General features: G+C 45.5%; 1 protein-coding gene across 9 annotated transcripts in view; it reads left to right on the forward strand.

Moving 5' to 3' along the window:
* LOC112573681 (cAMP-specific 3',5'-cyclic phosphodiesterase 4C-like) overlaps positions 1 to 20,992 on the forward strand; it is a 308,076-nt gene that overhangs the window by 215,262 nt on the left and 71,822 nt on the right. Inside the window, exon 1 of one of the 9 annotated variants that reach the window (XM_025254255.1) lies at positions 17,120 to 17,317. The exons of the other annotated variants lie outside the window; for them this stretch is intronic. The gene's annotated coding sequence lies outside the window, so the exon portion shown is untranslated. Of the gene's footprint in view, positions 1 to 17,119; positions 17,318 to 20,992 lie in introns of those variants that run through there. 9 annotated transcript variants of the gene reach the window in all.

Raw genomic sequence — 20,992 nt, forward strand, 5'->3', positions numbered from 1 at the left:
TTGTTCTTTCAAGTGTGTCGGACGACAAGAGAAGGCCAGAGAAGAGTCGTCTGCTTTCTTACATTTTCCTCTTCCTTTCTCGCTTCTGTCCCGGATGCCGGAAACTCGCAGCCGCCAACAGTCGGTGTCTTTGTGCGGACCCCAGGATACGAACACGGCAGCTCCTTGTTCCGCCAGATTTTGATCCTCACTTCAGGGACTGCTATTTCAATTTCCGCTAACTTCGCTTCTGTTGCCACCACCTTTCATCTTTCCTTCTTTTTTCGGATTACTGTTCTTTGTGTTTGTCATGAACAGGGGACAAATACTCTATAATCGTCTGTTTATCACAGTCGATCTCTCTTTACGATTCCTATTGAAACGTTGAACGCGTTCTTTTATATCTTACTCACACCATCTAGATACATATTTAGATATATAATATATGGATAGAGAAATTTCTTCAAGCTGATGTTGGTGTACATTCGAGAAGAAAGGATGTTGTGTTCAGTGCAATTTTATTTTTAAGTACTCATGAAAAGAAAATTGTTTTCGTTGTAGAGTTTGTTTTTCAGGTAACTTTATAATGGTACGTGTGGCTAGACACTTTCATATCACCTACCTTGGTGTTTGTGTCATTGTTTTCGAACTAGACAAACAGAAAAAAAGAAATGTTAAAAAACAAATTGACATTTAAGAAAACGGATTACTGAGATTGGAGAAGTATTCATTAACCGAGGGTCAGTCGTTACCCCGCGGCAAAGCGGGGGGCAAGTCAAGACAAAGCATCTTGTCTCACTGTTTGTCTCCGCGGATTTGAGTTTTACCTTTGTAATTATAAAGCAGTGGTAAAGATGCCCTCAGTATAGCACTACCACGGACTTCGGACAGCTCATTGCAACTGAGCAGATGAGACAAGTTTGTGTCTGACCTCCGTTTCGCCTGGAGTAATGTTTATCCTCAGTTCATGAACACGACCTCTGACCGACTCGCAAACTACAGAAAACAAAGTCTTTTTGTGCAAAAGAGTCTCTGGTAGTCAAATGAACCTGGGAGGATTAGTTCTCTTTCTCTCTCGCCCCGCCCTTCCCACATCGCAGTCCCCCTCCCCACGTCTCCCCATTGCCCCCGGGTGCCGTAGTCCCCGGCATGTGACCTCTGACCTTCTCTTCCCCATCTGTTATGTACACAGCGCGTTCTTTTACTGTAATCGAACAGTTGATCGATAATTCGATATTCGGCCGGGAAAACCTCTTCCTCCACACTTTACAGACACACGAGGTCGCAGCTTTCCGTTTTCCGGCCGCGACCTTTGCCGTTGGGGACCTTGACCTCTGCAGGTGGGTGTGTAAACAAGTTTCGTGCCGCTGGTGACGGGGCATCTGCAAGACATTCACGCTCCTGACTCTCCTTCCTTCTCCTGAGATGATGGGATGGAGGCGAGATGGCGTGCAGTGCACGTGTGCAGCGCATGAACATGCACGAGGCAGCGGCGGGTGTTATTGTACCCGTTCTTGTTTGCAGCGTTTGTTGTTATTGACAATTGATTTAAGATTAGCTTGACATAAAAATTAATGATGTACAGGTATTGACACAGGGACTGGCAGATGATAACATATTGAGCGTTGATTGGCTGGGTGGGTTTATGTATACATGACGGGGTGCATGTTGTCGCACACAGTGGAGAGAGAGGGGTACTTCCATCTCCTACTTTACCTGGGAGTGTCGCGGGACGGGTGCACACCGGTACCCACTTGTCTCTGACACTTTTCGTGGGAGGACAAGAGTTAAACGATTTTTATTCTGTTCTTGCCATGACCTCCTTCCTCTCTCTCTCTTCACACTCCTGCTCTGTGTACAGTGAGTACCCAGTTGGAGACTGTCGGGTATCAATCTCACGCTGGTCTGTCCTCTCCTAGCAGTGTCCCTGGCTTGCTTCAGGATGCTGACTGCTATCTTCACCAACACCTCATCTCTAGCATCTGTTATTGCACAGGAAACTTCACATCTCCATAACATTGCTCGTTCGTTTTCAGGTGAGAGGTACATCCGGGGACTTTAATGTGCTGGAGAGAGGAAACGGAATTAAATAAACATGCGGCCTTTGGCCTCAGACTGTTAAAGGTCTACTCGACTCCAAAACACGTTTTCGAGAGACTTTGTTGGGTTCATTACAAGATATTTGAAATACCAATTCTCAAAGTCTGAGAATAACTTCCACGTCACCCATAATGCTTCACTCCACGATGTCTTGTTGCAATGAGTTTGTTAAATGTGGGCAGCGCGTGCTAATTATCACCTTCATTCCTTTCTTTGCACAGGTAATTGAGTGAAGATAGTTGAGGACCTGTCGTATCTTGCGATCAGAAGCACAGGCAAGGTGTGAAGCGTTCCCTCAGACTTGAGAAATTAGTATCTTGTAGCTAAACTACTTTTCTTTGGAAAAAAAAGGTTTATTCGCTTCAGGGTGCCTCAATTTATTTTTTTTTTCTTTTTCATTGCGTGTGTGACGGTGGAAGAGGGTGGGCTGATTAGATTTATGTGTTCGACTTTCCTTTCCCAGACTTTTCGTGCGGTCCTAGGACAATCAAATGCGAAGATGAGCCGGTCACTTGAACACCTTCTTGCTCTCTCCGTTAAATATTTTACGGACACTTTCGCACTGGGCGCCACTTCATTTGATCACGTGACATTAACAAAGACGGAAACGCAAGTCTTGTGGGGATGAGAGAGAGAGGTCGGGAGGACTGGGAGGTCTGGGAGGACGACAGATTTACGGGTAGCGCCGCCTACCGGCCTAGCTGCCTTACCAGGGGGAGGAAACCGACTCAAATACCATGACCTCCCCTTGCAGCCTCATAAATCCCTGCCAGGGAACCGATCATCCGACCAGCAGAACTGCAAAGGATGTTATTTCCCGTCTGCATCCATCATTCCACTGGCTTGAGGCATCGGGTCCAGATTGAGATTTATATTGTCACCCAGATACCCGCGTGAGGTCAGCTTCGGGTAGCCGTGGGCAGCTGTGCCACCCGAGGCTAGATACAGTTTGTTCCAAAAATGTAAAGTGTCTCTATAGTCTCATGTCCGCAGGGCAGTGAAGTGGTTCACCATGTCAAAACCACCACAGTTGGAATCGCAGATCGCCGCCATTACCACCCCTGATAAATCGGGTACCCAGTTTTGTTGAACAGTTGTTGGGTGGACATGTGTCGCTATCTTTCCATTTGAAGAGTCACTTCAGTCCATTCAACAGCTGACTCAGTATGTGATGCAATATGTTTACCCCAAATAACGATGAAGTAACGGGTAGAGACCGATACACATACCACCCGTCTACACCCGTTTAAAGAAATGGTCTGAAACACGAGCAAGGACTACGTAGACGTCACACATGATCGGTGAAGCAAGCCATCGGTTAGTAAGAATAGTGTTTGAATAAAGTCGGGTGGCTGCGTGTTTAGAGCACAGAATGGCGGCGAGGCGCGCGCAGACTAGCTGACATGTGACGCACCGTATATCCACCCAGTTCAATGGGTACCCGACATTCACAAAGGCAGCGAGGGTGTAAAAATATGCACAGTGCCACAAAAGGCAGGTCCCGACATACGTGAGGTACATCACAACACACCCGACCATCAACAGGTAAGGCAACTGCATTTCTGTAGGCGTGTGGTGAAAGGAAATTATGTTTAAAATAAGAATTTTACAAATACAAACTTTTTCAGCACGGACTCGCTGTAGGGTAGATAAGTCGTCGACAGACGGCAGCACTTCACGACGATGAAGGAGGCACGTGACAAATGGCTGCACGTGAAAGTCGGTGACTCTCTCACTGAACTCGTTTTGTCTCTACAGACGACTACAAGGGGAGGACTGTACGAAATAAACTTCTCGCTCAAAAGAAACAAAACAAATGGTTTACCAAAGGCGGCCGTTGTGCAAGCTCCGCCGAGACAGTGTTAAATGCGTTTTAATGCGCTGAAACTTTAGTCAGTGGAGAGACAGAAGGAGGGTGGATCTCAAGCAAGGTCAACACTCCCACCCACCCTTACACACACACCCGGGCATTGTTGTAAGTGTCTACATGACCGTACGAAGCAGATTCAAATCAACCCACCCACCATCCTGACCCCCCCCCAAACCCCCCACAACCGCCACGGCGCCATTTTGCTTTGCTGTGAACATCGTTGTTTACTCGCCAACGGTCGTCACGTGACCTACCCTGCAGGATTAAAACTACATACCTTACAGTTGTAATTAGTTGTAATAACTTCTTGGCTGGTTTTTTTTTTTTTTGGTCTCGTATTTCACGTGGCTTCGCAAACATTTTTTTATGTGATTCCACGAGATTAAACTTTCGAAGTTTTTCTTCGGATTTGTTTTTGTTTTTGTTTTTTTTTTTTCACTTTTAAAACAAATTTGCCCCAGCGTGCAAAATGTTGCTAATGTCTAGTAATCATGTCAGTGTGTGTGTGTGTAAATTATTGATACTTGATGTTTTATGTAGATTTTTGTATATTTTGCATATTCCTTGCAGATAAGTTACAAAATTTTTGCTGAGAGGCTGGAGACTAATATTTAAAAAATAATGAATTGTAATGAGGAGTGGGCTCCAGATAACACACTAATACTTTTGCACTGAGAGGAATGTCCGCCAACTTTTTTTTTAAGGACATCACCTGGGGCTTGCATTTTGTTTTCGAAGTGAAATTTATTGCATTGTTTATCTCCCAGAGTGCATTGGTGTCTCGTCTTCTCCTTCACTTCCACCCGGCTCCACACTGTCTCAACTCAGTCGGGTCAGCTCAGAAAATTCTGTACTTTTATTTGAAACTATGGCAGGACACAGATGTCCCCAGGCTCTGTGCTGTCCATTACACCATTCACCAGTTGGGTTTTCTCTGTAAGCTCAGAATTCTGAAGGTTCTCGATCCTTTCCTATTCACATCGATGCTGGGTGAGTGCGCAAAGAAGCTCGCCAATACAAACTCGCGAGGAATTCAAGGTGCGATTTGGGAACAAGACCCCCAGGGTGGCCATGGAGGGTGGACAATGGTCAAGGACCATTCCGTGGTTTGTTGGACCTGTCCTCAGTATCATCCTGACAGAATGGTTCTCATATCTCGCAAGTCTGTTTGTGTAGTCTCTCCAGGGCTGAGCAGTTTGCTGCAGGACGACCCCCAGACTGCCGGAGGCCTGTTGTTCTTGTCCGTTAATTAAGCTCCGATCGTTTGGTCTGGTTTCTGGTGCCGGCTAATGGCCTCGTCATGAGGTTTGCTCTCCCTTGATGGTAACATTGGCTGAAAGACGAGTTTTTATGTCCCTTGTGTTTATTAAAGGGGATGGCAAGTTAAATGGTTGGGAAAACGATAGATGTGGTGATGTGAATCATGTCGGAGCAAAATTTCGGCTAGCAAAGGATCGTTTGGTTGAAGTAGAGTTGAAAACACAGATACGATGCTGTTCAAGTAGCCGCCATGTTGTGTTGTCACATAACGTGTCAACTGTCGCCTCGAGAGCTGACTGTCCGTCTCCTGAGTAGCAGGACTATAAAGTTACTATGATTTGGACAGATTTCTGAAAAGTTGAAGATATGACTGTGTTAGGTGTTGATGTTGTTTACCTTGCGCCAAGATTCATGGCTGCTTCACCTACTTGTGATTGTTGTGATTTCCTGCTGCGAGGACCCGGATATCATCCTTGTGAAAGAAGTTGTCTGTGTGTGTGAAAATTAGACGAAAAGCTAAATTATCATCCTTAAGACATTTTGTTCTCGTAGTAGAATTTCTACAGACCCTCGCGCACAAACAAACCCAGTCATGCTCATGCATCCTGCTTTTTCAGAAGGTAGGATGGAACCAATACCAGTCTGTTTACATTTCTCGGAAACTGTCTTTCCACAGATTACAAGCTTTCCATGTCTCTGGCAGATGGCAGGCTGTAAATCAACAACATCACAGCATCGCTCGATATCTTTTCTGTGAGATGGGTCACCACAAAACTGCTGACCCGACTCCACCATTGCTCGACACTTGTTCGTCCAGTGGATGGCTCACTAGAATCCGTTTTTTGTTTTGACGAAACTTGGCAGCTTTCATGAGTCAACATGGATGTGTGTTTTAGACCTCATAAATAAACGATTGTTTCGCAACAGAAATTTCGATCGGTCATGATTCAGAACTTCAGTATCTATCATTTCAGCGCAGCTTACCATTTGACTTGCATTTCCCTTTAAGCTCAACAACTGTCCTACTTCTTCCCTCCCTCTCTCCCCACAGCCCTCCCCTGTGCACTTTATGAAACAGCTCGCTGCACCCTGCTAATGTATTCATTTCATCTGCACCTTTCAAGTCTGACACAACCTGGGTGTACATCTGATCGTATCTGAGCTGGCCAGGGCGAGCTTTTTCTCAGACAAAGAGGAGTGAGCTGTACTCAGACGACACTTAGACTAATGGGGGAGAGGGCACGGTGAGCGGTCTCTTTGATCGTTCATTGCTACACCTCGCATTAACCAACAAGAATTGTATGATACTTTAGAAGCAAGAAATGATGAGAAGGGAAACAAAAAAAAAAACTTTTTGGACATATTCCTTCTAGGTTACTAACCCATGAGTGAACAGGATCTTATCTATTGTGTGTTACACTTGTAAAAAAAAAAATTTAACCTTGCATTGGGAAACATTTAAATTAAAATGGTATAACATACAATGGAAAGCTAGTTCGGAATCCTCTGAGCTATGAATGTCGTGTTCAGACTTCCTCTCGCCTGCTCCGTGTTTTGCAGGTTTTAAAAAACATTTTCCAAGCCTCTAATGCTTTCACTGTGTTTCTTCCTGCCTGCTCTGTTTTACTAAAGCAGGGAAAATTTTGTAAAAATAAACAACTCAAAAAGTAAAAGAGAAAACTGTAAATTGTAAGCAGGTCTGTAAGTTGTTAGGGTGGTCGTACACTTATGAAAGTGTTTACAGGACTTGCATTGTCATGACATGGGGCAGTTTCTCTTGATGCAATGCAACATTCCCTTCCAATCTGACATACCTGTGTTCACCAAAGATGTTAGTCTATTTTATTGATGTCTGATTTGTTTTGCTGTGCAGTACCCATAATCATACCTGTGTATGTTATTTTATTGATGGATTTCCTTTTTCTTGTCTGATTTTCATAGCTTACTTATCAGCGGACTGCGTGCCACGAGAAATGTATTTTACGGGTAGATTGTGAAATTGTGAATTGTGCAAGAAGGTGAAGGGTGTTGTCTAAAGCCCCAAAAAATAATTAAATTTTAAAAAAAAATCAAGAGTTAAAAGACTGGGGATTGTTGACTCCTTGGTGGAGGTCCTAAACGGTTAGTCGGGAGGTAGTTGTGTGGGGGAGATGGGGGCGGGGTTACAGGAAGCAATGCCATTGGGCGCCGTGACATTAGAAGCACACCTGTACCTAAATCTTGTCTTCTACCTGAGACGTCAGGTGGCGAGGTGCACTGGCAAATCTCATTATGCTTTGGCGGTCTTAACCAAACACACACCCTGGAAATTTATTTCTGTTCTTTGCCTACTCCTCCTCCCTTTCCCTCACCCTCCCCCTCGTCCTGTTACCTGCGTTGCTGATATTCCCTTTAGCAGGTTGATTTGTTGACTCTCAGGCTTTTGCCTTCTGGCCATGGTGACTGTCCCCACAGTAGCAGTCAACTAACAGACATTAGTTTGCGTGGCTGACTGCTGGGTGTCCCCGTAATGATCGACATCCAGTTGATACCCGTGCACCCGACCATCGGCCATTATTTTTACTGTTTACTCTCCTTGGGTCTGCGCTGTTCATACCTGTGTGACAAGGTCCCTTTGTTTTCACTTCTCCATCGTTGCTGTCAATGGAACATTAGCATTTCTAGAAATCGCTTTGACAGTGTTAGTACTTCCAGCCGCCATGATAATTACAGGGTCGCAGCTTTATTGGGAATGGAGCGGGGAACACGTAGGGTTGACCTCTGACCTTGCTTTCCCAGTAAGAAATGTCGTTAGGAGAATGGATTGTGTATAGTTGTATGTATCCGTGTCCATTATTAATCCACGTGTGTCCATGTGTGTGTTATCCATGTTTCTATATGTCATGTATCCATGTGCGTGTTTGTTGTGATTTGTTGTGGGTGGATCTTGGCCTGCAAATCACATTTACTCGTGTCTAATGTTGCTGACACTGGGGCAGACGAGGGTTTCTTGGTCGCCATGCTGGAACAAACCACAGATCCTACAACCTGTCTGTAATCACCGTGACCCAGCGAGAACTACACACTCCCCACACGCTCCCACACACCTCTACACAAGTGCATTCTGGGACAGGCCGCCGAAGTGGGTTGGGAGTGGGTTCAAAGGTCAAGATGAGTGTAGGAAGGAAAGCAAATCTCGTGCATTTCTCGCTGCTGTCGCCATGGTTCATGGATGATGAGTGTGAACTCCATCAGCGACGTGATAACCTGCCGAGGCGTAGAAGTACATCGCGAACTGGATTTTCTCTCAGACGCCGAGGAATCAAGGATCCAGCCGAGGGTGGAGAAGAGCAAGCGGATGTAAACCTCCCGCCATGACCTGCTTTCTGGTAAATGGAGGTTGATGGTGCGATGTCGGAAATTCCTATTACAGGCTTACAGACGGAAACAAGTGGTGCGTGCATAAGGAAGTCGTTGTTTCTTTCGTAAAAATTTTTTAATGTAAAAACTTTCAGCATAAGACTGTCGGTTGTTGCCTAATTTTCAACTTTTGCATCCGCCTTCTACTCACTCATGCGAATTCACAGTTTAATCATTTCATCAGCGGTATGAATTGATGTCTTGTGTTTATACAAGAGTTCTGTGATTTTGGGGGGAAGGCATTGAGACGGGCGAGCATGAAGGTTGGGGGAGGACCTAAAGGGAAAGTGCAAAGGTCACACCAGGGTGTCGTGTACAAGAGAGAGCCAAGGTACTGTAAAGTTCACAGGATGCCACCCACACCCACAAATAAATAATGGTGTACTTTTATCTTGACTTCTTTTAGCGGCAGATAAAATAATGTAGGACCTGTTGGGGTTACTGTACCACTACTAAAGCGCTTCTGGGAAGAACATCATCGAGGTCTGTGAGGATGTTTCAGATACTGGAGTTTTTCTCTGTAATATTGTATTCAGAAGGAAAATTAAATAGTCAACCAAAACTAAATTTCACTGAATATGTCAGACTGAGGTTTCAGTAGCTGTGCTATGATCGGGGCTTGCTTGGCCATGTTTCGTTGAGGTGAAGTGTAAGAGATACCAGACGACATTCTTACAATACTCACATGTTGCCTACAGTCCGTGTCTTTGCATTAGTTACTTTGTTGTCTGGCTAACATCAGAGTAGACATACATCCCTATTGTCGTAAGGCTCCACCAAGACTGGTTTCTTAAGCCTCTGTACAATAAAAGTTCTTCAAGAAGTCCTCTAGCCCATCCATCATCTCCAGCACAATTATCTTCTTAGTTCTTCTTCGCTCTCGTCCTTCGTTCTTTCCCCTTTTTTTTTTTTTTTTTTCGGTCTCCCTTCCCACTGCCTTCAGCCATGTTTTGTTAGAACCTGGGACAGGGAAGGTTGTGTAATGACAGGCGGTCGTAGATTCTCCTGGATGTCACAGGAAAATGAGTAGAGACCACGAATTTGGTTTATCGACTCTCGTTTTTTACGGCCTTCATCTTTCCCTCCGACATCAGTAATTATGAGTCTCTATGAGCCTCTCTATGAGCCTGTAATTATGAGTCTCTCTGTGCACCTCCCTCTCCTTCTCCCTCCCAGCCATGTGCACATAGGTGTGGGGCTTTGGGGTTGGGGGAGAACGGAAAATTTCGGGAATTATTACGATTACACAAAGAAACATCAATAACATTTTTTAAATGTAGTTTTGTCCTCAACCGACCTGCTCTGTGGATGTGGAAGTACAGCCTCTGGCTTGTCTCGGGAAGAACATGAAGAAGGATGAAGACAACTTGAAAGGAACGGAAGAAGAGAGCAGTTTGCTGTTGGAGTAGATAAAGATTAGTTTTCTGCTAGACTTTAGTTTTCACTCGCAATCTTTAGTCACCACCAAACGTTGGCCACAAGGTCCTTGCCTTCAAGTGGTCCTTCTTCCTCTGTTTCCTTCTGCGGATTCATGGCGATGAAGGGAGGAGAGAAGTGTGTGCGCCGCCAGGCATCTCGCCGTGTGGTGGTTGTGTCGGAGGTGTTCAGGCAGACGAGATCGGCGTCGACCTTTTCCTCGTCCCCTGAGGTTGGCTTGGTGGCTTCGTACTTCACAGGGCAACGGGCCGTCTGAGGCTTTCAGCATGACCGACTTCATCGGGAGGGTGAAAGGTCAAGAGGTTTGTCACGTCTTTACAAGAGAATGTTAGAGAGACATGAGAGAGAGGAGAAAAAAAAAAGAAGATCCTTTTCGCATTTAGTGCAGTATGGCTTTACCTTTTTACTTTGACAAACTTTATTTGTATTTCTTTTTGTCAAGTCTGCACTTGGCTGTGCAGTCTTCCTGGATTGCTCGTGTGTGCCAGAGTATGTGGGAGATGGAAAACACTCCTCGCTCACTCCATCCTCGTAATCCTTATTTACTGCCCTGCGTGGTAAGAAGTTTCTTACTATAGACACATTTAAAAGCTTTTTCTCATGTCGGGAGACAACAGCAAAACACTGGATTATCGTTACATATGCACGTTACAGGCCATGGTGGCTTGTGGGTAGGTGCTGGTGGGGTAGGCGGGGGGAGGGATGCTCATTATCATATTTCTGATGAACCAGGAATGCTGACATTGCTTATTTTCGCAGCGGGAGAGCTGGCTTGTGTCCTACATTCATGTCACGGTTGTGACAGCCTTGATACAGGGCTAGCTCGTGCCTGACGTCACTGGGACACCGACTTTGACCTTACAACAACAGGGCACTGTTAATAAGTCGAGGTCAGCGGGGTCAAGGACCCCTGATATAGTGTGTTATGTATATTCCTTTCCCGCCTCCGCCTGTCACGGGCTCGCGGGACTGACCTACCTGAAAAATTAACAAAATACACTCTTGGCATTATTATTATTATTATTATTATTATTATTATTACAAGTCCTAGGGGAGCCACATGTCGCGTTATTTTCATGCTTGTGGGCAAGATTTTGAAAGAATTGAGAGCAACTGGGCAAGAAGATGAATTCCAGGGCAGAAAACCTTGGATCGAGTGATGACAGACCTTCAATAAAGGACCAAGATCATCCCAGACGTATACTCTCCTAGACCTTGTCGACCGGTCTGACCGGTTCTCCCGCCACCTCTCCCAGGTACACTAGTCTCTGTACCTTGTGCTCACCCTAACATCATAGTGCCAGATCATCACCACGTGACACCACTTTCAACTAATCAACAAGTCTCCAGGGGGCCAGAGGGGCGTATGAGTGATTTCCGTTGTCATTGTGTAAATAACGCTGCTTCGTGCTCACTCTCTACAGACGACAGGAGGAGGAGAAAGAACAGGCCAGGAAGGGGAGACAGGGAGGTGGGGTTGGTATGCCTGTGTATATTGCACGCTCGACTGCGTGTTCGCAGGTAACAGCGCGACATTCCATGTACAGTGATACCTCGGTTCTCGAACATAATTCGTTCCGGGAGGACGGTCGAGAACCAAATTGTTCGAGAACCGAAGCAATGAAACCCAAAGGAAATAATGGAAACTGGATTAATTCGTTCCAAGCCCCAGAAAATGCCTATTTACTGGCCTAATTTGTATATAATATGTAGAAAAACATGAGTCTCAACAAGAAATAAGAAATAAAAGTGTATTTATTAAAACAAAAACAAACAAACCAACAAAAAAAAACACAAAAATGTACTGTACAGTACAGTACAGTAAATTGTGTTTCATTTCCTGTACCTGTACCAAACTTTATGGCAGGAGGGAATGAATGTGGAGGGAGGGAGGAAGGAAGGGGGATGGTTATTGTCACTGATGACGCAAGCAAGGCGCGCTGGGCCGAAATGAACGCCATTCGGCTCAACTCGGCTCATCTCGGACGTTCGGATGTTCGAGTTCCAAATATTTGTTCGAATTCCAAGACAAAATTTTCTCGAATTTCCTGGTCGAATACCGATTTGGTCGAAAGTCAAGGCGTTCGAGAACCGAGGTATCACTGTACTTCACGAACATTTTCCCCCCGCACGTGCCTGATGCTCACTGCCAGCAGCTGTTGCTGAAGCGACGTGCCGAAGCGACGTAAGTGCCGGGTCACCACGGGTCACAGGATGCCCGGATGCAGAGCCTGCCGTAGAGTGGTTTACGTTGCTGACATCGACAGTGTTTACCTTCTGGCTGGCCCTTGTAAACAACTTTTTTTTTTTCCATTTACATCAATATTTCTGTCAGAGGACAATGTGGATTCCGAACCGTGCATGGCTGGGTGACAATGTGGAGTAGGACACGTGCAGCAGACGACAACCTGACTAACGGTCACAGAGTTGTTCCTGCTTTCAACTGTGGTCGTTGTTCACTCAAGCAGAAACCATTTCACGTGTAGCGGAAGTTGATAAAATCGGTCACAGCCTGCCTCCTGCGCTGCTGGCCCCTAGCGTGAAGCAGGGTAAGAGCAAAAAGGTATTGTTTGTAAACAACTGTCAACAAAGCTTTAATAACAGTAAACAAACAGTTAATATTTTGAGATGTTTTGCCGTGTATTAAAATCCAAATATTGAGATTAATTTTGTAAAAGCGTTTCACTTCAGAAATTTTTCATAAAAAAATTATCAGGTTTTTATGTGGAGGTGTTGGGGGAAATGAAAGCACCCGTCGCCAAACACCTAGCACGTGGGTGCAGATGGATGGATACCCGGATGTTACTTCCGTTAGTGTTTGCGGTGTGTGAAGGGTGCGCCGGGTGCCTGCTGCGTAAATGGAAAGCGCGTGCAGCTGTTGCGAGGAGCAGACCGTTGGTGTGCGTGCAAAATTAATGTCCAGTGACGTAGTCATGAAGATCAGTCTCCACGCATGCGCTCTTAAAAAGTCACGAACTTCCGGCCATGCCAGTCGCGACCGCATTCCGTGCTGGTGACGTCGACTCTGTGGAACTGGCACGTGATTTTTTTTTTTTTGGTTTTAAAGAAAATGCAATAAATGTCACATTTGGCGGAGGTGTGTTGTGAGAGTATTTGCAATTTGAAATTTTTGTGGAACCCGCCCCTGAATGAACGTCAGATGCCGATTTCGCTTTAATAAACAAACAACATCAACACCTTAAAGTGAGGAACGCGAGTGTGGTTCGCTGTGACGCCAGACCTTCGACGTTTGGAGGAACACAGACGTCACTGGCCTGCCATTGGTGAAAACCACAAAAACATACGAGTCGGCGGCGTCAGGGTGCGCGCGCAGCTTCCCTTTTCGTTGAAGCCGCCTCTCGTCTACGACAACATCAACTGCTGGTCGTCCGCCAGTAAATATTATGATGTTCAGTGAGGTTGGCATTGACTGTCGGTTAGTCTTGACCTGCTGACTGCTGATATTTGGCAGAGTCGTGACGTCAGTGTTTAAAGCCAGTTTCTGGCTTCATCCATTTATTCTGTATCCATCTCTCTCTCCCTCACCTTTCCTTCCTCTCTCCTATCTTATTTCCAATCTCATTCACTTCATGTTTCACAATCATCACGACGGCGTCATCAAGATTGCCTCCGAGTGAGTTGATAACGACCATCATGGCCGCTCTCCGTCGTCGGGATGTATTTCTCTCCGGGAGGGCGGAGCGATGCCGTATGCTTATCAGCACAAGAAATGAAAGAAAGTCATCAAAACATCGCCTCCCATACCATCTGCGAACTCAATTCTCAGACGAAGCTCTCGTGACTGTTGCAAGTTGGGTTTCCTCTTTCTTGTCATTTTATTGTTATTGTTTTCAGTTTTTGTTGTTGCTGTTGTCATTATTTTTCGTTCAACTTTAATTACCTTTATGCTAACTGCCAACCGCTGATTGCCGAAAAGTCACCGGTAAAGAAAGGAAACACATTGGGATGACAGTTTATGTGCGAATTATTAAACAGTTGTGATGGATGAACTGTTGACGTCATCGGGCGGATCAAAAGCTGCGCATGCGTCACCTGCTGTTCTCCCGGTGCATTCTGGATGAACTTTCAGTGTTTCAGCACAAATTTAGGCTTTGTGTACCTCAGTGCACTTGAGGCCGGGTGCAGTGGGTGAGCGGGTGGAGAGATGAAGGATGTGGGCAGGAGGGACAGTCGGTGCAGTGCTGAGGGTTAAGGGAGGGGAGCTAGAGAGTTAACACTTACGTCACAAAGGAGAAAAGTGTGTGTGTGCTTGTTTGTTTGTTTGTTTGTTTGCTTGTTTATGCGCATGTCTTCCTTATCGATATTTTTATTTTTATCTTTGGAAGATCTTCAGACCCTTTTCTGTTGTTGACTTCTTCTCATTTGGAAAAATCGTAGGCGGAGCTTCTACTTTCTTGAGATGGACATCTCGCGATGCCAGAGATCGATGGGAGAGAAGGGTCAGGGGAGATAAACTGAAGACGTGACGAACTCTTCTACAAAGAAATCGATTAAAAAGCTTTGTTGTCGTAATCACCGGAGGGAACCTCTTACGCGAAGAAGAAAATAAAACAACAGTAAAGCTAATTTAAATGACATTTGTTTTCAGCAGCCTTCTCCAATACCCTTTCTTCTTCTTTTTCTTTATTCGCTCTTCTTTTTTCTGTCTTCGGGGGACTTGCTAAACCAGGGAGTAGATCAACTCTCGTTGACAACCATCAAAGCCACTGACCTCCTGAATTAAAAACAATTCCATCGCTGAACACTTCTGTTACAGTTCAGAATACCATGTCAGGTGATGAATATTTTAAGAGTGAAATATACTAATTTTTTTATTTGATATACGTAAACAATTAAAGGTTTTATTTAAATGAAAAAGGATTAACTTCAAGCATTGTTCCATGGCATCGAGCCTGTCATGCCATCTGTTCCGCGTAACCGTAGGCTGATGGAGTAGAGTACTCGTAAATGGACGGTTGAGTAGAGTTACGTACCTTGCTGGCTGTGTTGACGTCATTTCCCGGTGTGATGACGTGTTTGTAGCCAGGAAATGAAAAAGCCGATACGAAGATAATATTAATACATCGCTGGAGTGGGTCGACTCGGGTTTCCTCGCGGAGCTGTGAGTGACAAGTGTTCCGACAGGCGGCGTTACCATCCGGACCACGCCGCCATCTTACACTCCGGTGCCAAGTGGACGGGCTGGGAGGATCGCTACTGTCTTATCGCGCCGCTAGGTGGCGTTATCTAGACGGTATGTCCTTTCGGCGTTTTGCCTGATCGGCAGCTGTCCAGCTGCGCTATTTCAATTTCCCGTCCTCCCTCCCCCTCCCTACCCAAGGCTGCGTCGGTGACGTAAGCAGACTGCCAAACGATGCGGCAGCTGTTAGGCGTTCGGTGTATCCGCTGTGGAGAGGGCGCCAGAGATGATGTTCTTTTAGTGGCATGGAGTTGGGAGGAGATGTTTTCCCCGCTCTCTCTCTCTCCCTTTCTCTCTCCATTCTCTCTCTCTCCCTGCCGACAAGAATTTCAACCCTCTAACTCTCCACCACAAATAATACTGAGGTTGAGGTTGGGGCTGCTGCTGTCAGGCCCTTCTCGTGCGAACTCTGCAACCTCCTTTATTCTGAGCGATTTTTTCCTTTCTCTATTTCTTCATTTTTCTCTTTCTCTCTCACCCTTCTTACCTTTAGACTATTGAATGTTAGGTCTCCAGTTCAGAATTTTGTTTTCAAGACAGTCCGTCTAGAATAATGTGATAAACGAGTTCCGTTTTATGCACGAGTAGGCGGTTGATGTTGGCAAGATGTCTGTAGGATGCGGCCTCATCTCGGAGCCAAGGGGAGAACACTCTTCAGTATTTTAGTCCGCGTACGCGTAACAATAACAAACGGGAATGCCAGAGCAGGGGAAGTAAATCCTTTCATCGCCCTCGCCAAAGGGGCGGAAGCCTTCTTCCTTTCTTCATGAAAACTAAGATTTGCTGCTGGTGCTTCACTGCCGGAGTCTGGCACCGCTTGCTGCGGTCTGGCCAGTGGAAGACATGTTGGAAGGATGTCTGGGAACTCCTCACCTGAGTAATTACAAATTAACGACGCCGCTGTCAGGAGGAGAGGATGTTGAGGGAGACGACTCCGGTTCTCCAGGCTCGTGTCTGTAGGTTAATGAAGATTGTCTCGAGCCTCTTGTAGGGAGAATTGGCAGTTAGTCGGCACTGTGGGACTCCGAGGCTTCTTCCTGGAAATGAGAGATGACAATTCTACTGGCTTCTGCGAGCTTGCCAAATCCAGAGCAGACATTCAATTGCTCCTGTTGAGACAAATCGAGCATTCGGTTAGAAAAAAAGGAAGAGAGGAGAAAAAAAAAAATATTGTCCTTGGCAGATTCTTTCAAGCCAATTCCCCAGAACGAAGAGCTCAAGCTCATCCTCTTCCTCTCGCCGTCCTTCTTCTATCTTACCTCCCTTTATCTTTTCCGACACTCATCCCTCTAACGTCTGTGTTGGTAGAGTGAGGATGGAGCACACATGGAGTGACCCTCAACATCTGCAACATCCACGCCTACGTCAACTAGTCGATGACATTTGTGTGTGTGGTTCTTAGTGGTGCTCCCTCCGACCAACGACCGTAAATCTGTTATTTACCTTGGTCATCAGAGTCCGGTTTCAGCAGCCGCTTATCTCCAGGTCACAGGAAGTTTTGCCGCCAAAAAAAAGGCAAAACAAACTATGGGATATTTATGCCGAAGATGCGTTTATTGGACAACCAGTTCGCGTTTCCATAGCTACGGGAACATCCACGTCAAGCAGACTGTGGGACTGCCGCCATGAAATTAGCTCGAGCTCTGGCGACGGTGCGTTGACCTCACGATAAGGTCGGCCTGAATTTTATGGCTTTTTTGTGGAGTAGACCTGTCTGAGCTTGCTGTCTGTCGACAACAGTTCCGCCGGGTACGTGACCCCCCTTCCTTGATTATTAGATCACGTGGACCGTGTTTCTCCACTGCTGGAGTCCTCGAGAAAAATATTGCTTGCGTATGGGAAGGGTAGTTAGCCGGGTGGTTATCTGTGTTTGGGTGGCCGGTGTCTAGAAACAAAGCTGTGGAAATCCCTGATATAGTCGAGGGACGTGGGCCTGTGGGCCTGGACCTGCCAACCGCGTGCTGTCAGTGACGTAGTGTGACGTACTAAAGGAGAGAGGCTTGTATGGTGGTCAGCACTGTTACAACACAGTTTGTGGTGAAATATAGGGGCTTGGACACTGTATCGGAGGGGTAAGTTTTCTTTGAAACTCAGTAAACAAAGAGTATTTCTTAATTGTTTTATATTGTAGAAAATGCGTGATCAGCGCTCTCTCTTTGACAGAAAGAGAACTCAAACACGATTGATCGAGAATATTTTTTCCATGACGTAAGCACATAAAAATATACGAACCAGCAACTTTTTTATTTTTTTCCCCTTTTCCACTAACTCTAAGACTTTTCTTCAAAGCAAAAGCACTATTTGGTTTAATCGCTCTTGAAATTACCCGCAGACACTCTCAGTCGCCCTCGGTCTGAGAACCTTTAATAGATTATTTCATGCATGCACAAGTACGTGAGCTCTTCGTAACAACAGACCTGAAGTCGGGTGTTTTTAAGCTCCAAATAAATCAACTTAATAGTTGGGTTTTTTTTAATAAAAGTCGTTCATTGCTCTCTGGTCTCTCTTGCCTTTTCTTTCTTCTTTACAAGTCTAGCTTTAACCTTGGTAGGTGGGCAGAGCCATCAATGGTGGACGTGGTGTTAAACTGAACACTTGGGGCTCGAACACAGTGACTGGCGAGTAGGCAACTTGGATTCCAACCTCAACCTTACCTCCACCATAAACCATTCTTTATACACTAACCGATGTATGTGTATGTGTGAGCGTGCTTTTGTAACTGGTATGCATGTGTATACTCGTGTGTATGTGCGTGTCTGCATGCGTGCGTGCGTGAGACATTTACGACTGTCGAAGTCAGACCGAGGACGAACAGTTCACACACATCACTAAACATAAAATACCAAGGCAAAGTACAATAAAAGCCTCTTCAAAAACGCCTTCAGGATAATAGCCGGAGACATGACAGCCGTTACGTGCTTTTTACGTTGTTTTCCCGGATGTCGGCTTTCGTTCGGGGGAGAGGAAGCTGAGGGTGGGGGACGCTGGCGGAGTGTATTTTGGGCACAAGACGCAAAAACTTGGAGAGCAATTCTTGGCTATGTCGACTATCTGATTTCACTTACTGCCTCAGTAGTGGCAAATCCTCCCACGCCCCAACCTCCTCGTCATCATCCTCCATTAACGAGCCGGCGTAGCCATCAGGGTCATGTGCTATGACTTGTGGGTTACGTATGATGACTCGCCGAGGTCGCGTTGATGACGCGTGTGGACGTTAAGAGACGTTAGATTACTAACTGCACACACGCAATCCACCCGGGCTCTGAGTGTGCGGGGTGGCATCACATCCACTCTCCCTCTCTGCCCCACGTCCATCGAACCGCAGATGTCAACACAATATTTCATCAAGTGCAATTTTTCTTGCATTCGATCGGAACTGCTTTTGCGCATGTCCTTATCTCAGTGAGTGGGGCCCGTTACCTGGCGACGGACACTTCTGCTGACGTGTCCAAGAGAGAGAGAACGGGCAAACAGTTAATTTTTTTTCTTCATTAATGTCCCAGTGTAGACAGCAACTTCGAAAGCGAGACTCCAGCGACCTTGAGACTCCGTGCCAAGCGAAACATTGCTTTCAATCATTCCCTCGACAAATAAAACTATAAAACTCTTGTATGGCGCTGTACTGAGAAACTTTAAAAATTAAAAAAAAAACAGTGAAGAAGGGGTTACAATGGTATTTATAGTGAGAGGCAAAGCTACCAAAGATTTCAAACAGCTTGGCGAACGTTGGAGACTGATTGATTAGCTTTATTATGTCACGGACCCCCACAGCTGGGTGGTTACCTACAACAACATTTGGAAATTGCTGGGCTCTAAACTTTGCTTATAATTCATGCAATTTATGATAAGAGTTTAATGGTTGATTTCTTTTAACAATGCAGCGAGTCACAGCTTTTAATCCCTTTATATTTCACATTATTTTCATGCAGTTTGCTTCCATTTGTTGTTTCACATTCTCGCTATTAAAATATCAGAATAAAAGTAAACTGAATGAACCCAGGACTCAGACTTACATAGAAGCTGAAAAGAAAAAACAATAAAATACAAAAAGTTTGTTTTTTGTAATGTGTGGGTTGGCAGCCAGGTATCCATTTTATGTCTGTCCGTGTGTGGTTGGAGCGCAGTGCCTGACGGCGAGTCGGTGGGAATGGACTACCCGGGGTGAGAATGGAAGTAAAACTTATTTTTTACATCCAATATTGGTATCGAATCTTTAAATAAGAATCGGCAAAAATACTCATGGAGCACATTCGTTTTAAAGGCACAGGAGACTTCCATACAGATTCTAGAACAGTAAACATGTAAACAGCAAGACAGTTAAGGTGGGAAACATCGTTACAGAAGGATGTTATGTTTGGGTTGAATAATGAAGGGACGGTCATTCAAGTCTCAGATCTTCTAGACATTAGCAATAAAATGTTTATTTTTCATGGTCTCGCGCTGTCTGACAACGGCAGGCATTGAAAGTCTGGCACCAAAGTAGTCAGATACCTGACGGTGAGTCTTAAAGTCGGAATTTCCCACAAAATAAAAGTATGGAATCTCTCAGAATCCTAGGACATTGTGCAAGTGTGATTCTAGTGAGAGAAGAAGAGAGAGAGAGAGAGAGCCAGCTGCTTCATGGACATCCATAAAGATGAAGAGTAAGACGAGACGACACTGACTGGTGTTACGATGCCTCATGAAATGACATCCAAGTGTCTGAATCTTTATGGTCAGACCGCCTGCAAGTACCCGCTTGATGTCCAGCTGCTGCACCGGCATCACATTTCGGACAGAACATATAGCGACCTCCCCCGACCCCAACCTCCGCACCATGTCCTCATCTTCGTTGACACTTAACATGGACACTTTGCTTGATGAAGTGTTCACCTGGGCTTGACTTGCTTTACCCCGAAATTTCTTTCCCTCTACCTACCCGACCTTGGCAACCTCCATGCCCTTCTTTATCCGCAGGATGCTGTGTGCGAGTGTCTGGGTCATTCCGAGTTCAGAGAGTGTTCAAGGTACTCAACTCCAGGATTGTGTGTGTGTTGGTCCTGCCAAGTAGATGACTGAATCTTTATCACAAGTTTATCACAGGGTGGCAGCAAGGTAAGGGGTGGATATGAGAGTAAGAAGATGAGTTCGCGTGATACTGATAGTTATAGTTTTCGAGAGAAAGAGCGAGTTGGCTGGTTGGTTGAGTTTGTTGGGGTGAGTTTGGATGAGTTTGTTCTTAGGAAGTAATCCGTAAACTTTCGACTATTTACTCTTTTTTCAACGACTTGTAAAAATAAGCCCAGTTTATGTATGACATCCTCACCCTTACATCAGGGTAGGAAAGCTTTTGTCTCTCCATCCTCATACTTCGACTACCTGTCAAAGTCGCTTACAACCAACGACTCGCTCTTCTACAGATTCTCCCCCAAATGACAAACAGCCTTTTTCCTGTAGACGGTCGTCGTGCTGGATGTCGGTGGAGATGGATGCAGCCGACTTACACTGTACATCTTTCATGGAGAACAAAACCAGATATACATAGTATACAAACATGTGTAGGCTGCTGGTTAGTCTCCCATTCATACTTCTCTAGAGCAGTCTCCAGGGATGTGGGTGTCGGTGGATTGACTTATTAAGATAGAGACACATCGCCCTCCCGCCCACACTAGCCAACGCATCCACTCGACCCTCTCTCTTGTATCTGAATTATTTTTTCTCTGTCTCTCTCGTTCACTCTCTCTGTCTTTCCGAGCTCGTTAGCTTGA

The sequence above is a fragment of the Pomacea canaliculata genome, linkage group LG10, assembly GCF_003073045.1.
Source record: "Pomacea canaliculata isolate SZHN2017 linkage group LG10, ASM307304v1, whole genome shotgun sequence".
Classification (NCBI taxonomy): domain Eukaryota; kingdom Metazoa; phylum Mollusca; class Gastropoda; order Architaenioglossa; family Ampullariidae; genus Pomacea; species Pomacea canaliculata.